We start from the raw sequence: 8330 nt of genomic DNA, 5'->3' as shown, positions 1-8330 counted from the left end.
TTGTACATAAACAAACAAAAAAATTCATATTTTGAACCTTTCATTAGACAAACATTTAGTTAGCTGTATATTTGCTGCGCAGAATGTGGGACCATTAAAAATTAAATTATTGACCAAAATAATGCAAGTTACTTTGTCTAATAGCACCTTTGCATAAAAGCTACAGCTCTGATATATCGGGGTGAACCCTTCATTACTGGGCCCAGCTTGCATAGATATATTACAATGGCTTGTTTTCTATCATGCTGTTTGTGTAAGAACTCCAGTTTCATGTTTTAAAAAGACAACTTCTTCCTGGCAATATTATAATAAATGATAACAATACCCTGCGGTCATGCAGAGATGTCCATAAATCCAAAATATTCTTCTGCTTATACCATTGCACTTACAAGGAAAAGGGGCACATCATTTCACAATCTACAAATTCTGCTTTGGATTTCAAAAATAAAAATAAATAAAAACAAAGGGACCAACAATCTGTATGATGTACCAGAAAGCGCTCAGCCACATCAAAAACAACTGGCTGCAGGTGGGATCTATCCTAACAGGGTGTGTGGACTTGATGTGATGGGTCTGTTATATTTAAATTTTATTTATCATTACTCTCACATCATGGACCGCACATCAAGTTATTATCAGACCTTAAGATTTCATTGTTGTAGAAAAACTTCTTACGTATCCCATCCATCTTGGCTTTGTTAAATATTATGGCAGCTTTATTCCAAATAACAACCTCATCTTAATCTTTTTTTTCCTCTCAATAAGGGCTTATTGTATAGATGTAAAATTACAAAATGGTTATCTTAATCTAAACTAATCCCATTCATTACAAATTTCCCCATTAACCTGCATTTCATTTCCAACCAAAGGTTTTCTAAACCAGTTTCAATATATCTATATTATTAACAAAATTGTTAAACTCATATTAGAAATGAATACTCAAATTATAATTTCAATATCACACACTAATATATATCCACAGATAAATTTCCTTAAAGGGGGACATATTACTTACCGTATTTATCGGCGTATAACATGCGCCGGCGTATAACATGCACCCCAAGTTTAGGAGGGAATTTTAAGGAATTTTAAGAAATTTAAGGAAAAAAACTTTTAGGAGTAAACTTTAAGGAAGAAAAACTTACATTAAAATGCCCATCAATACAGCATTATCAGAGTCCATCTGCAGCCATGTCAGTGCAGCCTTGCCCCAGTGTCCATTGCAGCCTTGTCAGTGCAGCTTTGCCCCAGTGCAGCTTTGCCCCAGTGCAGCCTTGCCCCAGTGAAACCTTGCCCCGTGCAGCTTTGCCCCAGTGCAGCTTTGCCCCAGTGCAGCCTTGCCCCAGTGCAGCCTTGTGTGATTGTCGCCGACATACACAGCCGTGTGTAAATTCAAATATGGCACTGAGTCTGCAGGGACTCGTCGGAGCCGAGATACATATACCCGAGTGTCCTCGGCGCCGCTCACAGTCACGCCCAGTCCTGCCCTATGATGGACATAACACAGGTCCAATGGTGGGACTGGGCGGGACTATGAGCGGCGCCGAGAAAAGCCGAGGATACTCGGGTATGTGTATCTCGGCTCCGACGAGTCCCTGCAGTCTCGGCACCATATTTGAATTTACACATGGCTGTGTAAGTCGGCGGCGATCGCGGCAATCACCGCGATCGCTCCGATCAGAACAAAATTGGCGGGGATCGGCCTATAACACGCACCCACGATTTCCCCCTGATTTTAAGGGGAAAAAAGTGTGTGTTATATGCCGATAAATACGGTAATTTTACTTAATTTCCCTTTTTTAAATGCACTGTTTCCACTATCAAAGGATATTCAATTTATGTAATACACGGTTAAATGTAACCTTCATTTTACCATGTTTGGAAAACAGATTCAAAAATAATTGTGATCACATTGTTTATCATTAGATTTGTTAACCCGGCACATTTTGTTATAAATGTTTTGACTAAAAAACTGAAATTGGAATGGAATACTTCCAGCTTATCAGTACCTCTCATCCCAGCTACATTCTTTCAGGAGAGTGCGAAGGAGGGGGTCACATCTGCATACATGGCACACACAAGCAATAGAACTAAAGGTTCCAGCATTCACACACATACACAAATATCTCTCTAAAATCGGTTACATTTTTCCCATTTGTACACAACACATGCATATCATTCTCTCACTTTATTTTAACTCTTTTTATTTCCCTGATTAACTTCTGCTTTCCTTATTTTGTTCTGATATCCTTTGCATCCAGTGTATTGTAATACCATGCTTTACATGCTCTACCTTCTATGATCAGAAGGACAGCCATAGTGCTCATCCCATCTTCCCTCTCTGACAACATATAAAGTATTCTGTTTTAACTCTCATTTCTCTGTTTCTTGACTTTACTAGTTGTAGTGCCTGACACCAAATTCATCCCACAACTTAACATGAATATGTCCCTTTCTGTCTAGTATTAATTGTCACCCTTGATCCATCCTGCTCACATAGATAGGACTTTAGGGAGATAATATATTGTGGGGATCCGTGGAACTAGAGGCACCAAATAATTCTTCTCTTTTTTATTAAGGATCCCTAATGCGTAACCCTCATTAACCAGTTCCACTAAGGCTCGTTTATATTTCTGGGTGGGATTATAGTTTATAGGAGTGTAAGTGTCTCGATCCTGGAGGATCTTAAGCATTTCTCGAATGTAGTCCTTCTTATTGAGAACTACAATACCCCCACCCTTGTCAGATTTCTAGGTCCTGCGTTACCGGAAAATGCGGGGGTCATTTTTAGAGGGGCCCGTTCCATACAGGGACAAATTGCCCCCAACATCCTAGATCCCCCAAAGAAAATTTCCTTTTTCCAACAATGCCAAGGCTACTATCTGTGTCGTAGGTGGAGTGTATGTGTACATAACGGGTTAAGTGGACGTAAAATGGATACCTTCAGTTCCACGATCACATCACGTATTTACCACATGTACCACTCAATATGTGGTTTATTTGATTACCTGCCCATGTAAAAAACAATACGTGGGCAGGACTATCAGAACATTCACTATACGTGTAAATGAACACATTGCGGGTATAAAAGGAGGTAAGGACAAACATACGGTACCCCGACACTACTTACTTCACCATAACAAGGACCCCACGGAAGCACTTTCCAGGTGATTGACAAGTTCGTCCCCCATTGGCGGGGGGAGTCACGCCTCTGGGGGGTATCCAAGCTCGAGACATACTGGATACACCAGCTCAGATCCTATTTCCCGTTTGGGCTTAACGTGGAATGGGATCTGAACTCATTTATCAATCTATCCTAATATATCCTTTTCAGTTTCACCCTATTCTAGTGTCATCCTTTTTTGTCACTACAGTAACCCTCATTCAGCACATCTTTATACATGATTTTACACATTTTACACACTCCATATATATCCATACTTTATATTTGGATATATTCACATACACTTTTCCTTACCAGTATACACTTTTTGTCTCGACTTTTGAGTCATGACACTGATCATTATCTTTTTATTCATTTTTCAGGAGGTTTAATGTTTTCGGCCGAGTTCAGGTCCGGTCCTAAAACACTCCATTTATTTCACATTTTTCACCAGTATTTTTTATTTTTCCTTTTTTATTTCACATCATATTTTATATTTCACTACTTTCACTTTCACTCCTTGCATGTCTGTCTTTACATTAAGAGTGATACCAGGATTGTCCGGAGAGGGCACCTATTCCCATCTTCCCTGGCATACTGATGTACCCTTAAAGGTGACTGGCGCCAGGGGTCATGGGGGAGTTTTTCTCCTGTAATGGATGACTGCAGTGCGGGTACGTCCGCATTATTGCGGACTTCCCTAACATTGCGTCCCCGTTGCCTGACAACCCACCTTGAGTGACCACGTGTGAATGATTGAGTCATCACATGGAGGACAACCCAGGGTCACGTGACGGCTGTGCGGACAAGCCTCTTGTGTTCGCCGGTGTTCTGCCGAGAAAGTTCCACTCGGCGGATTAGTTCCCCCCTCTACTGCGCATGCGCAGTAGAAGCCGGCGGAAATAGCCGAAGCGGAACAGCTGAAAATCAGCTGTACACGGCGCCTGTAAGAGGGCCCCTCGCGGGCTCGCTTCGCTCGCCACGCTTCGGGCACGGCCTCGCTGCGCTCGGCACTTTTAGATTCCCCCTCTAGGTCCACTTGGATAGTGGGGAAGGAATCTGGACCCAGAGCGCAGGCGCCGTGTACAGCTGATCGAAGCGTTTGAGCTTCGGCTATCTCCGGCGGCCAACAGTAGTACGTACTGCGCAGGCGCTGCGCCTGCGCAGTACAGGGGGGAACCTATCCGCCGAAGGAACTTATTCGGCAAGACACCGGCTCTCCCGAGTCAGCGATGTTGCTATCTGGCAACCTATCCCGGGTGTCCCTATGTGAATGACATCAATCATCACATGAGGGATTACCCTGGATCATGTGATGATCGCACTGACTCACCCCCCTGTGCTCGCGGGCTCCCGAGCGGTAACGTGCAGGGTTGCCAAGGCAACCCTTCTGCACGGTCCGCATGTTTCTAGTTACCCAGCGCCACGTGACGGCCGCGCGGACACGCCTTCTGTGTTCGCGGGCTTTTAGTTAACAGCGTGCCCGGTTGCTAGGCAACCCTCCTGCACGGACCACACAGCCTCAAACACTGATGTCACACGCTCACGTTCTGGCTGAGTTCCCGGGCTTTCTGCACACGGACGCCCATTCCGCAGCCATAACCATTCATATGGACTTGGAGAGACTTTACACTTTCATTGGCTCACAAGTTCACAGATTGGACATTCTTAAGGGGAGTGTTATACCCTAACAGGTGATGTTCTTTGGGTCCAATGAGATTCATTTTTGTTCGTTTGTTTACAGCCTATTGGTCTTGATCATTTTAGATGGTATACAGTAGTTTATAAATTTGGGCAGTGTTATGAGGGTCCCACATGCCCCTATTGAAGGTCATTGAACCGAAACGCGTAGGGTGGCTTTTATAGACCCTATACACTGCTTTTATTTTGTGATCACTTTTTATATGTATTGTGTTTTTTTATGAATAAAAACACCCAGAATTACACTATATGGAAGCATTCCTTCCTTTTTTCATATATCCTGGAGAACTGTGGAACCACTTTGCCTTTTGGAATCCATTTTGGCTCTGCTTTGGTGGACATAGAGGGGACGTCCCGGCCCTGTAGAGGCTCTACCCTTGCCTCCAACACTTCACCATTTTGCCCAGGGTGGCATCAAGCTCCATTGATTCTATGCTCATGGCAGTAGAATCCAACCTCTCTGGTAAGCGTATTCCATCTATTCGCTAAAGTTGATGATATACAAGCTGACGGTTGGGAAGCAGACAGGATCGATACACAGATTATTTAATCTCACTGCAGACTGTTGTCCTATTTGGACTATACATTCCCCCTTTTTCACTTGGGACATTACGTCTATATGCACTTTGAATTTTATTCACTATTAACTCTTGTGTGTTTTAGCGCTACAATTTATTTTATGAATGCAGCCCCACCATTGCCATGAATGCAGCCCCACCATTGCCATGAATGCAGCCCCACCATTGCCATGAATGCAGCCCCACCATTGCCATGAATGCAGCTCCCCCATTGCCATGAATGCAGACTCACCATTGCCATCAGTGCAGCCTGATCCATGCCCATCTGTAGCCTCGGAGGGGACAGGGAGGGGAGCGGGACGAGCGCCAACAGATCACATATAGGAGAAACTCCTGTTTTCTCAGCGGCCTCTTTAATACAAAGTCCCGCCTCCTATGATGGACAGAACAGTCGTCCAATGGCAGTGCAGGAAACGGGACTTCCTATTACAATGGCCACCATGTAAACAGGAAATTCTCCTGTATGTAAGGCACTCATCCCGCCCCCTTCCTGTCCCCTCCAAGGCAGCCAGAATATATATCTTTTGTGGCCCTGGTGCACAGAGATTCGTTTGGGTGCCACAAAGGATATATATATGTCCAAATTACCAGCTGCAAATGGCCCGCGGGCCAGACTTTGGACATACCTGGTCTAATGGGAACTGGTTTCATAATTAACTGTCAGGTGTGGAGCTACAGGGCACTAATGAGGAAATCTGCTGGGCCTGAATCCCTTTAGACATGTTCCTATTGAAAGTATCTCTCAAAAAATGTGTTGCAAGGGATGCCTGAAATCTGACTAGTATCTTAGGCAGACTTCTGGGAAAATTGGTGAGCCAATCACACAAGCAGGAAATTATGTTTCTGGGGAGTTGTCAGTACACACTCTGTGTACAGAAAACTCCAGGTAGCCATATTGCAATGTATTTTCAGAAAATTACATTTTCACCTGGCGCACTTCTCCCCCACACTCACCCCTCTATGGCAGCCAGCATCTCTCCCTTCCGGCTGCCTGTAAATACATTCACAGCAGAGCCGATTCAGACAGTGCAGCAAGCCACCTCCTCCCCGGCTCTGAGGATGCCATATACACAGGACAGGAGGAGCTGTGGAGGAGTCAGGGAGCATGGACACTGCTGTGCAGAATCCGCACTGATCTGAGTAGTGTACAAGAGAGGAGAGCAGAATTACAGTGAAGGGGAGAATAGCGCAACCGGGAAGGGAGAGAAAACAGGGACTGGAAAGAAAACAGTGACCAGGGAGGATAAAACAGGAGCTGGGAAGGGGAGAACACAGTGGTTGGGAAAGGGAGGTAGGTTTCATGCAATAAGTGATTTTAGGGGAGAATACTGTATGTGCTGGGAGGGAAGAGAACTTGTGCTAGGAAGGGGGAAGGAGTCAGATTTAAAGTCCAACCTCCCCCAAGCCCCCCTTCCCCTTCTTAGCACAAGTCCTCTCCCCTCCCAAAGTGCCCCTCCAGCACATATCCTCCTACTCCAAGAAAGATGCCAGCTGCCATCATTGTGTCTGGGACCCTGGGCACCCCACAAGAGCTGCTGGGCATGTGCCCTGGGTGCCCACAGTAGTGCACCTCTGACAGGCAGGCGATTGAAGCCAAGTGGCGGTACTTGTTTTGGTATCTGGCTCTGGGACTCAGCCCAGATTTATGGGACAATGGGACTTTGTTCAAATCGAAGGAAGATCCCGTCAAATCCAGGATGGTTGGGGGGTTATGCTAGAAGTGCGGAGAGGATTTGTGCTGGGAGGAGGGGCTGGGGAAGGAGGGATTGTGCTGGGGGATTTGAAGAGGGGGAAGAAAGGTTTATGTGAGAGGAGTTATGCTATGAGGGGTGTCTTGGGAAGGAAGATTTGTGCTGGGGGGATTTGTACCAAGATTAAGAGTTGTGCTGGGAGGGGTGATTTGGGAGAGGGGGGGTTGAAAAAGATTTGTGCGGGGAGGAGGGATTTTGGGGAGAGGATTTGTGCTAGAAGTGGGGAAAGGTTGTACCCTGGGATGGGGTATTTGCGTGTACAGATAATTTGTGGTGGGGGATTTAGAGAGGGAAATTGGGTGAGGCAGGATTTGTACTGGAATAGTGGTTGTGCTGGGAGGGAGGATTTGGTTTGGAGGTAGAAGAGGATTTATTTTGGAAGGGGAGATTTTGGGGACAGTATTTATGTTGGGAGGGGGAAGTAAGGATTTGTACTGGGATGGGGAAGAAGAAGAATTGTGCTGGAAGGGGGGATTTGAGGGGTGGAGTAGGATGTGTGCTGAGGAAGGACTGAGGATTTGTATTGGAAGAGGGATTATTTGTGCTGGGAGAGGAAGAGAGGATTTGTGCTGGGGGGACAAAGATTTGCTCTGGGAGGGGTGAGCATTTTGTTTTGGTAGGAGAGAGAGAAGAGATGGGAGAAGACAGATCTGAAGGGGAGCTGTCGCAGTTGGACGACGATGGGCAGCGAGGAGAGACGGTGGTGGTGGAGACGGGACCTTCGGCTGGTGGAATCCCTTCCAGGCATCAGGGTAAGACGACATGTCATAATTCATGTAATGTGGGGTGTGATGTGGGTGTGGGGGGTAGTGGGGGTCAGGTCTCGGCGGGGCGGTCAGCAACGACCGTGCCTGGTAATCCGGCCGCGCAGGTCGCAGACCGCGCAACGGCGGATGCAGGGCTGCAAGGGTTTGTAATGGGTTTGAAGGAATTATTAAAAAGGTTTGAGCCAGGGCCAAGCGGGAGTCAGTCTCCGGCGGCGGCATGGGTGGATCCTGGGGAGGGACGGGGGATTCGGAATGGCTTGGTCACGGGCACGGGGATTTCTCCTGGGCCTAGTGCTGAGCGAGCGGCACTGGTGACAGAAGTCGCGGGGGTGGCAGTGCAGGCGGAGGTTCCTAAGACACCTGAAGGGGT

This window comes from Aquarana catesbeiana, linkage group LG06, assembly GCF_042186555.1.
Source record: "Aquarana catesbeiana isolate 2022-GZ linkage group LG06, ASM4218655v1, whole genome shotgun sequence".
Classification (NCBI taxonomy): Eukaryota; Metazoa; Chordata; class Amphibia; order Anura; family Ranidae; genus Aquarana; species Aquarana catesbeiana.
This window is presented reverse-complemented; position numbering follows the sequence as displayed.